Source organism: Vicia villosa, linkage group LG7 (assembly GCF_029867415.1).
Source record: "Vicia villosa cultivar HV-30 ecotype Madison, WI linkage group LG7, Vvil1.0, whole genome shotgun sequence".
In the NCBI taxonomy this organism is placed as follows: domain Eukaryota; kingdom Viridiplantae; phylum Streptophyta; class Magnoliopsida; order Fabales; family Fabaceae; genus Vicia; species Vicia villosa.
The window spans coordinates 95,212,037-95,226,515 of NC_081186.1; the positions used below are offsets into that span (position 1 = coordinate 95,212,037).

The window sequence follows — 14,479 nt, forward strand, 5'->3', positions numbered from 1 at the left end:
TTACAAGAAAAACAGTTAACGTTTTCTTGCCAAATAGGTAGTAGATTTGTTTCAACCTTGTCTAAATTGAAGAAGTGTTTTTGGTAATGTATCAAGCAAAGAGGAAGGGAAACAACTTCGTTCATAACCTACTCTGTTGTCATTGGATAAAGTGTGTACCTTTATTTTCATTAACATCTTTATAAAGGAAAACTCACATTTTTTGTATTTCTAAACAAACTTCATCAGCATAGTTTGTTTATTTTATTTTTATTTTTCCTTAACAAATTTACCAAGGTAAATCAATAGAAAAATGAGAGTCATCATGCCTTGCAAGTTTACCACCAAACCTTTAGTTAAATAAATTCTAGTGACAATCATTATTAATTTATTAGCCTCAATTTTCAATTTTAAGCTGAACAACTTAGTTTAGATTACTGTAAAAAAAAACAGTTTAGATTAATTTTTAATTTATGGAAACTTTTAATTGAAACAAGTCTATGATTGGCCGCTTATGTAATATAAAAATGTCTTACATAATTTATTACTTGTAACTCTATCTGATACTATATTGCAACTAGGATTGAATCGCTGAAGTAGAGTCCCCTAACTAGGATTCAACAAAGGGTTTTTAGAATTTTTTTTAATCTCCTTGTTTGAACTTACCATTGAACATCACAGTTATATATGTTTCTTTATAATTTTTTGACAAATTAATCGAAGGATTTATTAGGAATACAAAAGTTTCTTAATCCCACTCTCAAACTTTGTCAATTAAAATATGTTGGTTGAACCTTCAATTGTAACGGGTTGATCTAGTGGTGGAGATATGGATTCTAAGAGTGTTTCTCTCAAGGTTTTAAATTTGAATTTTAAAAGTGCGGTCATGTTGTCGTGTGTTACTATATTCTTTGTTTATATGTTTTTGTCAATTTGCATGTATATTATATTAGTTATTCGTCTATTTGTAATTTGCTTGTAATTTAAATATTTGCATTGTATTTCATTCGCAATTGAGTTGTATTATGTTCGCTTCGATTATTTAACATTGTACTATTAAGACTCTTTATTATTCAATAAAATTATAGAGTTGATCCATGATAGTGTTTCTTTTTTAGACTAGTAAATTGTTTTTGTCGTTTCATCAGTCATGACTTGAATCACAAGTTAGAACTCTTAGATCAAGGTAAAAAGTCATTTGATTCTAATCAAGAGGTATGTGTGACTCGAATCATGGACATTGTGAAAATTTGAATTTCCTCTAGATGAATTGACCCGAATCATGAAATTAACTTGACTCGAATCACAACCTCTCGTGACTTAAATCATGTTGTAAATTTGACTAGAATCATAACTCTTCAAGAAGCAAGGATTCTGCTCCGCACAATTTGACTCGAATCATGAATTTAACTTGACTCGAAACACAACCCCTCGTGACTTCAATCATGATTTCTTCTTGACTCAAATTATAGCTTCACAAACTCAATTTTCCACCTTAGACTTAAATAGTTGTTTGCTTGATCCAAAGACAAGAGTGTGAAACTATGTGGGTGAAACCCATAAAGATAAAATGTCAATTTGTCTTCTCTTCTCAAGTGTGTCTATTCCTAGCACCTTCAATCTCTTTCTTGTTCTCTAGAACAACTTCTTGAATGTTAATTCATGTTAGGTTCACTTCTTTTAGTTTACATTTGTTCTTGTGCAATATGTTGTTATTTTGAGGGAAATTAGGGAGAGTGAGTTGATTAATCTTGTAGCAATCCATGGTTGATCAAGCTCGTGATATCCATCAAGAACCAAGACCCATTTATCCAAAAAGTATAGAGAATCTTTATGTGTGTGTTCTTCTTTCACCTACATCTAATTCCTTGATTAACACCTTATGAATAAGAGTGTTTGTGAGATTCCTTTGGAACTGTTCATCATCTTCATCCTTAGTTATTTTCCATTGTAGTAGACCTTCATCTCTAAAGATCGAGTGCTTAAGGGAGACTAGTGGTACATTAGGGTATCTAATGTTTTATTTGTAACATGTGCAGGTATCATTTCTTAAATGAAGTTTGGACATGTTTGGCATTTATCAATAAGAGAGTTTCATTATACTTCATGGATGCTTTTGGAGAACTCAAGTACAAATTGTTCATAAGGTGGAGTTAGAACTTGTCCAACTTTAGTGAGATTGTGGAAATATTGGTCGTAGAAAAAGTTGGGAGTTGTACAATCAACGCTTAGACAAGAAATCTATAGGATCATGTGGATTGCCACACACAAATACTTGGAGCAGGTTATTGTGGATAGTAAGATTATTGGATCAGGATCTTTGGGAATCTTATTTTCGTTAGCAATTTCAGTGTCTGCATCAACAAAGAGAAGTATCATATGACAGTTCATTGTAATCAAACTGCTTGTATCAAACTTATCAAAATAGTGGAGGATCGTGATTATTTTCTTATGGTTCTTTAACACCATTAAAGAGTGGAGTAGACAAAACGAAGAAGAACACTGAACCACTATATATCTATGTGTATCGTTTCTCTCTTCCCTTACCTCCTTAATTTTCCAGCATTCATTAGTATTGCTATCACGTTAGTTCATTATTGCATCGTTTGTATGTCATTTAGGTTGGGCCGTGCTTATAGAGATTTAATGTGTAAGCTTAGGTCTGCGATGCATCAATTTTATTAGATCATCATCAGTCCAACTACGTCTTGAATGAATATATATGTAAAGTATTTTTAAATCTCTTTGGTTTAAGCGACTTTGGTTATCTTGTGCTTGACTTGCATTAGAAGTAATCAAGTTCTTAATGATATCTTGTAATCATTCAGTTGGTTTAATTCATTGAGATGCTTCCAAGCTTCGGCGTTTCTTAAAATCTTTGATTACATTTATGAGACCAAAAATGTTTTTCAAATTATCTTTTAGAGAATAGGTTTATTCAATCCCCTTTCTAGACCTCGTAGTGTCCATATTCTCTCCCAACAAATTATTCCATAAACAAGACTATATAAGCTTTGCTCTAGCTATAAACAGGACTATTGCAAGTGGATAGTGAGATTGGTCCACTTGAATTAATTGATTATAAGATCAGATACCAAAGTTTAAAAAATTAATGGGGACAACTTCTCTACCCATCACAAAAAGTTGGGTAGTGTGTCTTCCACCAATCACATTGCATCATTTAATTTTATCTTATTTAATTAATTATTAAATAGTATATTTTTTGGTTGTTTCCAAGACATTTTACATTGAAGGTAACTTTACCTAACTTTTTAAATTAGGTAGATAAGAATTTATCAAAATTAATATAGGAAGGTCAAAGCCTTTATCTTTTCCATGTTAATATTACAAGATAAATCACAAATAAGTTCAAAATGTTTATCAAACAGTGAAACATAAAACATATATTATATTAACAACAACATAATAATTATTCAATTGTCAAATGATAATTTAAGGATGCAAGGTTATTCTAAAAATCAATTATTCATCCCTAATAAATGGTGTATTCATGTTTATGTATTCATATTCATGTTTCAGTTGCGATAATATAATTTGAATTTTTTTAGCGTTGTTATAAAGTTTATGAGAAACATGTTTTATGAGAGATGCGGCTCTCTGATGTGAAAAACAATTTGTTATTGCGTGATTTTATTTTAAAAATGCGCATTAGAATTTTAGGGTATTACACTTGAAAAATCATTGTGATGGGTGGAGTATATAAAGACGGATTTTTATACGAAAAGTTTGGGTGATTCCTCCACTATGAGTTGTAGGTACTTTAATAAGAAATTCCTCCCTAAAAGTTGTTTACATAGTTAACTTGCTCAATAGGAGAGGTCATTCCGACCTGACAATCCATGGCCACATGGTCGTTTACTATGGAGATAGAAATAGGAAAAATAATATTAATTCTATCCATCAATGGCTAGAATTAATATTATTTTTCCTTTTTCTATCTCCATAATACCTCTACATTTTTATTCAATTTATACCCCTAAATATTAAAAAAACTACATAGAATTGTCCATAAACTGTATATCATTCAAGGAAGTCCTACTCATAAATGATGGCTTAGGCAATAAAAAATCATGGCTGAAGTTATCCCTCATGTGGTGGATGATAGTCTTATGATTTGTGATTTTTATTGAAGCAAAATCATAATTTTCAAATTAAAATAATTCTTTAAATTATCTTGTGACAGAATCAGCTATTAAGATAAATGGATAGGCTTATGGTAAAGGACAATGACTACCAAAGTTGAATCATATGTGTGAGAGATGAAAGGGAAAGACAAATCAGGGAAAGGGATAATTTGAGGACAAATTTATGTGTTATATTTTTTTGTTTTTAACTCATCTAAAATATTTTTTATTTTATAAATAAATCTAATGGTAAATATAAGTGATTCACCGGTGAATCACCTATTTGATGACTCACCCTAGATGACACCATATTTATTATATCGAATCTAAAAAAATATTATTAAAAATATACTTGTTTATATATAATTAATATAAAAAATTTGGAAAACATAATAAGGCGCCCATGGCCTAATGGATAAGGCGCTTGACTTCTAATCAAGCGACTGTGGGTTCGAGTCCCACTGGGCGTGAGTTTACTATTTTTGAATAGATGTTACATTGAGCTTGTTTTTTTTCTTCTTTTTTGAATAGATGTAACATTTTTATGTAGAAAGATGAACTAAACCTTGTTTTTTTTTATATATGTGATCTTTTTTATCTAGAATGATGAACTAGATGATGTTGTTGGTAAATCTCAAACTTATCCATTTCCACATGTTTATAATTTGCTTACAACAATTGCAAGGTTATAATGGCTTATCTAAAGGAATATTGTACTTATTATTTCTTGAAATTTTTGTTGTTGTTGTTTACAAGTTGGTGTAATAAGTATTAAGGTATGATCTTTAATTTCAATGTGAATTTGGTACAATGAATTGTTGGGAAAATAACAAACAAAGAGGAAAAAAGAGGAACAAAATAACAACACAAGAGATTAACATGGAAACTTTAAAATCGAAGAAAAAACCACGACCGATGTCAAATGACAACAAGAGAATAATATTATGTAAAAATTGTTACAACACAGACTACCTTCAACCATCCCCATGGTCCCGATTGAATCCTATATATAGCCTTAGATTCTCTCTTCCATCACTAAATTAAGCCATATGGAACTTAGAAGAACTTTAATCCTATATATATATATATATATATATCCTTGGACTCCCTCATCCTTCACAAAACTAAATGATGAGGGACTTCTTCGACATGTATATTTTCAACCAACCCTAACAATCTTCACCTTGATTGAAAATAATACATTAACTTCTATTGTCTTCACCTACAATCATACTCCACCATAAAGAGTAGTCACTTGAAGCTACACCACTCCAAGAATTTTAACATTGTCCTCACTGACAATCATGGTTTTAAAAAACTCTCATCTCCACATAAATAAGGGTATACTTCACTTGAAGTTAAACCACTTCAAGAATTTTCACATGCCGAAAACTAGGTTAAAATTTTATGGTGCAACTTCCATGTTGGTAGGAAGCTCTTCAACCATCGACATAATCTCACAACACACTTTGCATCAATACCCGTGTGTTAATTCGCTAGTAATAACATGTACTTTTCCATGACACCAAAAATGTCATGAGGACACACTTCCCAATTTTCAAAGAAGATCATCCTCTCTCACAGCGAGAGAGACATTGCTAGCATTTGACTCAGAGCCCTTCTCTGATGCTACCCCATCAGAACACTTATACTTTATATGTCCAATTTTTACACATTTCCAACATCTCACAAATGTTTCATTGTTTTTCTTCACATAAGGCCTTCCTCTAGTAACCAACGCTAAGTTTGATGAAGTATTATCCTCACCCTTCAATCTTCTTTTTTCAAAAATGATTTTACTAGCAACTTCTTCAAAATTCAAAGTTTCTTTCCCATATATCAAAACAGGTTTAATATGCTCATAGGAAGATGGAAGAGATCATATGAGTCTCAAATCTTTATCTTCATCAATCTTGACTCAAATAGTTTCTAATTCAGAAACAATACCATTTAAAATACTTAGATGATCAGATAATTTTGTATGTTCATCCATACGCAAGCTATGAAAATGCTCCTTTAACAACAACTGATTTGATATATCCTTTCCTTGATATAGCCCTTCAAGTTTCTCCTAAAGTTCTTTGGTTGACGACGTACCAAGAATGTTCGCAAGAATATTCTTAGCCAAAGATATGTCGATTATACTCGAAGCTCTCAAATCTAGTTCCTCCCACTTCTCATTGTCCATGTTGAAAATGTTTCCTTTCAACGCCTTATATAATCCTAATTGTATCAAAATATCTTTGACTTGAATTTTCCACAAGCCAAAATTGATTCTTCCATCAAATTTCTCTAAGTCAATCTAAACTACACTTGAAAAACTTTACATTGCAACCAAAAAATTTCCTGCAACAAAATAATATTTTCCCAACCAACACAGAGTATAAAATTTATTTTCAGTTGTGAAAGATCAGACAAAACTTCAACAACAAAGCATACTAAAATTTATACCCCACCAAACCAGACTCGAATACCATTTGTTGGGAAAATAACAAGCATAGAGAAAAAAGAGGACCAAAATAACAACATAGAAGATTAACGTGAAAACTTCAAAACTGGAAAAAAAACCCACGACCGTAACCACTCCAAGCTCCAATACACCCACACTCTCCAAAGAAAATATTTAACTACCCCTCACAACACTCTAAAACAAGAGCATAAGTGAAAATATAAAAAGTCAAATACAAACTTAAAGTTCTTTTAACTGGTACATCTTGTAAAGAAAAACTTGAATTTTATATATAACCTTGGATTCTCTCTTCCATCATTATACGAAGCGATATTGGACTTAGAAGAACTTTAATCATATATATATATATATATATATATATATATATATATATATATATATATATATATATATATATATCATTGAACTCCCTCTTCCTTCACAAAACTATGTGATGTGAGACTTCTTCAACATGTATATTTTCAACAGACCCCAACATGAATGAATCAAATTAAATTTGATAATATCCTATTGTTATGTTTCTTTACTTTTTATGACTTTGACTGAACAATATTAGTAACATCATATCTAACTGTTAACATAGTGCAAAAAAGAAGCACATACTAATACATATCTGTATGTTAATACACAAGACGTCAAATAAAGTTCATTCAAATGAAGGGGGTTAATAATCACTTAAAAAAGCACCAAAGTGCACATGCTTGTAAAAAAAATCCAAAAAATAATAAGTGCAACAATTATCCATTAGGTTTTCTTCTTTTCAAATTGAAGTTTATTCTTTGTATTTCCATTCTTTTTTAAGCTAGATTCATTCCCATATTCCTCGCCAAATTAAATTTCAAATTCTTTTCCAATGTCCTTATAATATTCCTTCCTGAATTTCAAAATCCTTTCTAATGTCCTTGCCAAATTCGATCAAATAAACAATGATAACCTTGCCATTGTTGCAAGCAAATTCTAAACTTATGTGAAGTGGATGAGTTTGAGAATTACAAACAATATCATATAGTTCACCATTTCAAGTAAAAGAAGGTCATAGTTATCCATAATGGTTTTTGACCATCCTATTGTTATGTTTATTTACTTTTTATAATTTTGACTGAACAATATAGCAACGTCATATCTAATTGTTAACATGGTGCAAAACAGAAGCACATATTAGTACATATATGCCTGTTAATACACAAAGGGATAAAACAATGTGAATTCAAATGCATAGGCTAATAATTATTTAAAAAGTACCTAAAACACATTATTCATTGTGTTGCATAGCCTGGTTTTTACATGGATAAAAAAACACATTATGTGCATAAGGCATAGCATCTTCAAAATCGGCCAAACAAGCACATAAAGTGCACCTTTCATATGTCATTACTGTTGGAGGTAACTCGAGGGGGATTAACGAGGGAGCATATTACACTTGGAACACACCTTTGTGAGAGACACACCACATATCCACCTAAAACCTTAGGGTGATAGGTGTGTGGGTTCTCTCACTTATAAAGTGTTCATTCTTCCTTTTTCTAAACAATGTGGCACTCCTCCTCAAGTGTGAGAATATACAATGCTCTCCCTCATGTGAAAGCTCTATCTTCCATATTCACCTGTATCTGTTGACTTTCTTCAACTACGAGTAAGTTGGTCCCTTTCTCGAACCAAAGGCTCATGATACTTTCTTTAACTATAAGTAAGTCGGTCCCTTTCTCGAACCAAAGGCTCATGATATCACTGTTGGAGGTTACTCGGGGGGGGGGGGGGGGGGGTCAACAAGGGAGCATATTACACTTGGGACACACCTTTGTGAGAGACAAACCACATATCCACCTAAAATCTTAAGGTGATAGGTGTGTGGGTTCTCTCACTTATAAAGTGTTCATTCTTCATTTTTTAACCAATGTGGGACTTCTTCCTCACACTTGATTCTCAATAATTACATGGATAATAACAGTTGCAAGTGAGTTACGTAAATTATATCAATACAAAAACAAACATTATAAAAATCACTGAGAAAATCTCGTAGATATATCATCCCAAGATACCATAAATCGGATACATGTCCCAAGCTTATGGTCGGGTACCACAACACTAGATTATTGAGTCAAAAATGTTTCTTCAAACTCAAGTACCAACATTGGTTCATTAACACTTGCATTGGTTCCTTTACAGGGTCGGATATGGGCCTGTGCAACCTGGCCCGTTGCACAGGACCTTAAAGTATTTATTTAATTTTATATTTTAAATGATAAATAATTTTTTATGTAATTATTTTAAATTTATAATTTTAAATTCATAAAGGTTTTCAAGTCAATATATTTTAATTTTTTAATTTTACAAAACATTAATTTATTGATTTCATTATATATTTTTAATGACAAATGATTTTATATATAAACTAATAAAAAATAAACTTTTTTTAATTTTTAATTTTCTTTTTTGAAGGGACGATTTTAAAAATTCGAACAAGGTAACCGAATTGTTTGAGACGGCCCTGTTCCTTTATATGACTTAATCTTTAGACTCCTCAACTTATCACTACTCATCTTATTAGAACTAGATACCAACTTTTTTTTTGTTATGTACTCTTCTTCAATGGTATCATTATTGGCTCTTAATTTTGCAGTTTTTAACTAGGCACCTGAAATGCTTCTAAAAAATGTGTCAAACACAATGTTTAGAAATGACGAAATCAATTCATCAAGAAAACTATCAAACATGTTATAAGTTCAACATCTTAGACATTATTAACATGTTCAGGTTCAACACTTGCAATAGGTTTAGTATGCTTGGCATGTGCTTTTTTCTTGATTTTCATCAATTTAATTATTTTAAGTTGGACAGTTTCAAAATTTTCAATTGGTTAAACACATACAAGAGATTCAATATAGTTTACATATACAATAGGTTTAATATGGTTGGAATATCCTTCTTTTTTAACACTTGCATCGATACTATGTCAATTGTAAGAGTTGGTTCACCATCTACCTCAACTCTTCGTTTATTTCTTAGATATTTTCTCTACAACAAACGTAAAAGATATAATTTTATCAATAATATGCGTCAAGCAGATAGTTTTCAATAATTAAACATAGATAGGTCTTACATTTCTTTTGAAAGCATCTAGATTTTGAATAATAGATTTGCACTAGTTTAAGTTATTGCCAAATTTATCACATCTAGTACATTGATATGCCATACCAGGTCACCTTGTTCTAGAACCACCCTCCCCTAATTCCTAAACCTTGGTTTTTTATGTCTCTCATGTCTCTTTTTGTATATAAGTGGGGTGAAGTTCATTAACTTCAACTTGAGGCCATATCTCCATGTCAATTATGTGGCTTGTAGGAAAACTGTAACATAGTGCATAAAGATTTCTTGAGTAGCACTCATTCATAAATTCTTTAGGTTTTTTTATGCCTATAACTTAATGAATCTCATGCATGTCTATATGGTATGCCAACTAAATCTTAGAATTTATATGTGCAAGACCTTTTGCTAACATCAATAATAAATCGGCGTGTTATAGTAATGTTTATATATTACTCCTCATTTATAGACCAACATGGAGTTCATTGGACGCTCACAAACACTTTCATATACAACCTATTCCTATGCTTGGATATTACATTATGCTCTTATTTGTCAAGCTTAGATGTAGAGATCAGGGCCATATTTGAGGGTGTGCAAGGCGACCTACAGCACATGGCCTCACATTTTTTTTATATTTAAGCTATGTCAAAAAGGGCCTCCAATTATATATTCCACAGCTAATTTACGCTTAAATAGGGCCCCTTGAAAAAATTTCACGATTCAACTGAAGATAACTTCAACTTCTTACCCAGGGCCTCTCAAAAGTTTAAGACGGCTCTGGTAGAGATGGACATCATATTCATCTTGTAGCTACTAATCCACTCATAAATAGTTAATATAAGTTAATCCCTTAATTAATATGAATACTTAGAAATAAAAAAGTCATTTTTTGAGAAAAAAATGTGGACATTTTAATGGTGTTATATTACTAATGTTAATGATAGTAATGTCAATGTTGTTGTTGAGGTACAGATAACTAAGGAGAAAAGATTAGTCAAAACAAAATATATGTGCAAAATTATTCAATCAATTGGCTATTAAATGTGGTTCATGGTGAGGAACTTGTTTCATTCCGCACTCTAAAGGTATCTTTTTTTTATTAAGAGGAAAGTAAAAAAAACAAGAAATAAAAAAAAAATACTAAGATATCTATTGTCTAAACACCCCAGAGATATCTGCTAGCAAGATGATATTCAACTGAGGAGGAAAGTCAATCCACGTCTTTCAGGAGTTGGCATTAGAAGCACCAAACTTAATCAATCAATCAGCACATACATATTCTCTTCTCTCAAGGTATGATTGTAACACCCTAATTCCCTAGCGATAATTTAATAAAATCAGAGTAAATTATTTTCAAAATGATATACAACAATTAGGATGCTACACTTCATCAACAATAAAATTTGCGCAAACATGCATAAATAGATATATAACACACTTTTCGGATGAACCGACAAACAACTTCAACTTCAACTTTATTAATGCAACGGAAGGAAATCATGTTTATTACAAAAATATTCTCTGACGGCATCGAACAACTTTTCTTCAAAATAAATAGAGTTTATAATACTCCAACATAATCACCAAAATAAAACAACAAATAATAAAGTAAACAAGCATTCATCCTCCTGGTGTTACATATCAGAGCATTGACGCCAAAACAAAATAATAAAAGGAGCTAATTTTTTTAAACTCCGCATCTTAGCTACTTCGGATCATTTGCATGTTTCCAATATAAAGGTAACATTCAAACAGAAGGGGTGAGAATTCAAATCATTATAGAAATATACAACAGTGAACAATGTATAACAACATCAACCAAAGAATTCATCACACCTTGCATATTCATGGAAATAGCATATCTCACTCTATTTCACATATTCAACTATACGACATGGCTCAACAGTTTAATTTCTAAAAGAATCGAATACAATTATCCCAATTTATAATGATTCATATAATTATAGCACATATATTGCATATATCCCACATACCACCAATGTAACAATTAACAAATTATCACATAATACGCATAAAAGCAAACATCACATAACATAAATGTGACTCTAGTGCAATCAATGCAACTCATGCATGTGGTACCAATATGAACATCAAGCTCACTCGCTCCCGATTCCATATTCAAGAACCATAGCCACGTTTCTGATCCAGACAAGACCAAAGCCCATCAATATGAACATATAGTCCACCTCTTCCGATCCACATAGGAACAAAGCCACGCTTATATTTCCATACAAGGATCAAAGCAACCAACTGGAATAATAATATCTCCCATGAATACATGTGCAACAAGACCAACAACATATGCGATTAAGATTATCTCTCAATCTTAATCATACAATCATATCACAATAATTCGAACACATCAGATCATTCACCAAAGGTTGCTCAACATACATACATCACTAACAATGAATTCACATAGCATTCATTAATTCTATACATCACAATGAACACAAGGTAAACAATACCAATACATGTTATTCACATATAACATTAATTCATGGCATACACATACATAAATACATGTCATTTCTCATAACCACATTTTGATTAAATCATCTAATTCCAAAAAATATATTTTTATCAAAAAGGTTATTGCACTAGCTTTATAACGCTTTGAACGGCGCTCAAAATGGACTTACGGTACAAAAGATATGAATTTTTGAAGTTTTGGAAAATCTGTCCAAACGGTAACCGGTTACCCTTAGAACCGTTACCGGTTACACCCAGTTAAAACGTCCAAAAAAACGCTATTTTTCAAGTGGTAACCGGGGGTACCAATATACCCGTAACCGATTCCCACTGAACTAGAGTAAAAAAACAGATTTTTATGCTTCTAAACTCATTTTCAACCCAATTCCAAAACCCCAAACCTCTTCTATCAATAACCCAATATTTCATATCATCAACACAACATATATGTATCAATTACTAACATCAAAACATATTTCAATCATCAATTTCATGGATTCAAATCAAAACCTAACATGTCAAAACATAGAATTTCAATTCTCAAATCCTAACATGTTACTACCCATTACTTATGCATCATATATCCCATAATAAGATGAAGACGCACCCTTACCTTAGTTCAAAATCTTCAATCTAAGGTTACCTCCTTCTTCTCTATTTCTCTTCTCTTTCTCCTCATCTCTCTTCTTTTCCTCTTTTCTTCTATTTCTCACTATCTTTCTATTTTTCTTATTTTGTAAAAATCTCAGTATCTCTTTAGTTATCTATTGGGCTTAACAATAACACCCCCTTATTTCTCATACTAACCCAACATAGGCCCAATTTATTATTTTCTCATTTTCTCACTTCTAACCAAAACCACATATAACCCAAATAATTTACAAAACATAATTTAATTAATCATCATGCTTCAATATAATTAATAAACCAAATAATTAGTAAAATAATATATGCTAAAAACAGAATGACACAATAATCAAAGGAGACCGTTCAAGGAAGAGAAGTGAAATTCCTAATGAGAGAGAGAGAGAGAGGGAGAGAGTAAAGTTGCATGGGTATGAAAGTCATTATGCTCGGTGTCAACAATTAAGTCCAAAGATGTCTGAGAGTCAGATTCGATGATGATATATCTATAACCAAGATCCCAAGACAATTATATACTTTTCAAAATAGCTTAATGTTCATCCAATAAATTAGAAATTCGGTCACAAGATAAAAAAAACATAAATCTACCATCATTTCTCAAAAGGCCTCCAAAAACGGCATTACCAAGGTTGCCAAAAGAGGATCCATCCATATTGACTTTAATAAAGCCTTCAGAAGGGGGATGCCAACGAACATGACGAATCACGTGTTGCTTTTTGTGGGATCAAGGGTATGAACCATGGAGGAATGATACGATAATATATTGTTGACTGAATCCCAAATATCTTTTTTCACATTCTGGAAAATGTCTTTTTTTCTATTCCGCCAAATCTAAAAACAAGTTACTATGAACATAATGCTTGCTTCAGTGGTAGCATGGTGTTTGAACCAAATTTGACAATCTTACATGTAAAAATCATTAGGATGAGTGGGACGCAAATAAGTCCAGATAGACATTGCACTAGCATAATTACGGAGAGTATGCATATAGTTTTCCATGCTTGCACCACACCTATGACATGAAGTATTTATGGTAAGATGGCGGTAACCTCTAAAAACATAGGTGGGGAGACTTCCACGCATCACTAGCCAAAAAAATGCCTTAGGTTCTTAGAAATTGGTAGTCACCAAATCCATTTCCAAGAAGTATTAGGCGCAACATGTTGAGTTGAACGTTTATCCAACCACCTATAACCATGGCTTGCTAAATATATATCATTAGGGGAGTCATTCCAAATGAGTTTGTCATCAGTATCATGATGAATTTTAATGCTACGAATACAACCTTGGTAAAAAGTAGGGAGTTGAGTATATAGTTTGTTGAAGTTCCAATCCTCATTCTCTCTCAAGTCACAAAGTCAAAGATAAGCATCATTGATGTCAACATAAAGGACAACATTATATATATATATATATATATATATATATATATATATATATATATATATATATATATATATATATATATATATATATATATATAGGGGACGACTCAAGTGAGAACACTTGGTTATTATGAGAAATGAGAACAATGAATCACGACCATTAAATTTGATTTTAATGGATTGGATTGGTTTCTCTTTCTAAGATCCTTAATATTTAATGGACTGGATCTTAGAAAGAGAAACCAATCCAGTCCATTAAAATTAAATTTAATGGT

General features: G+C 31.6%; 1 non-coding gene across 1 annotated transcript; it reads left to right on the top strand.

Annotated features, from left to right (window-relative positions):
- The first annotated feature begins 4,521 nt into the window (after positions 1–4,521).
- Positions 4,522–4,594, top strand: TRNAR-UCU (transfer RNA arginine (anticodon UCU)). Its single transcript has one exon. It is a non-coding gene; the product is annotated as a tRNA-Arg (tRNA).
- The last annotated feature ends 9,885 nt before the right edge of the window (positions 4,595–14,479 follow it).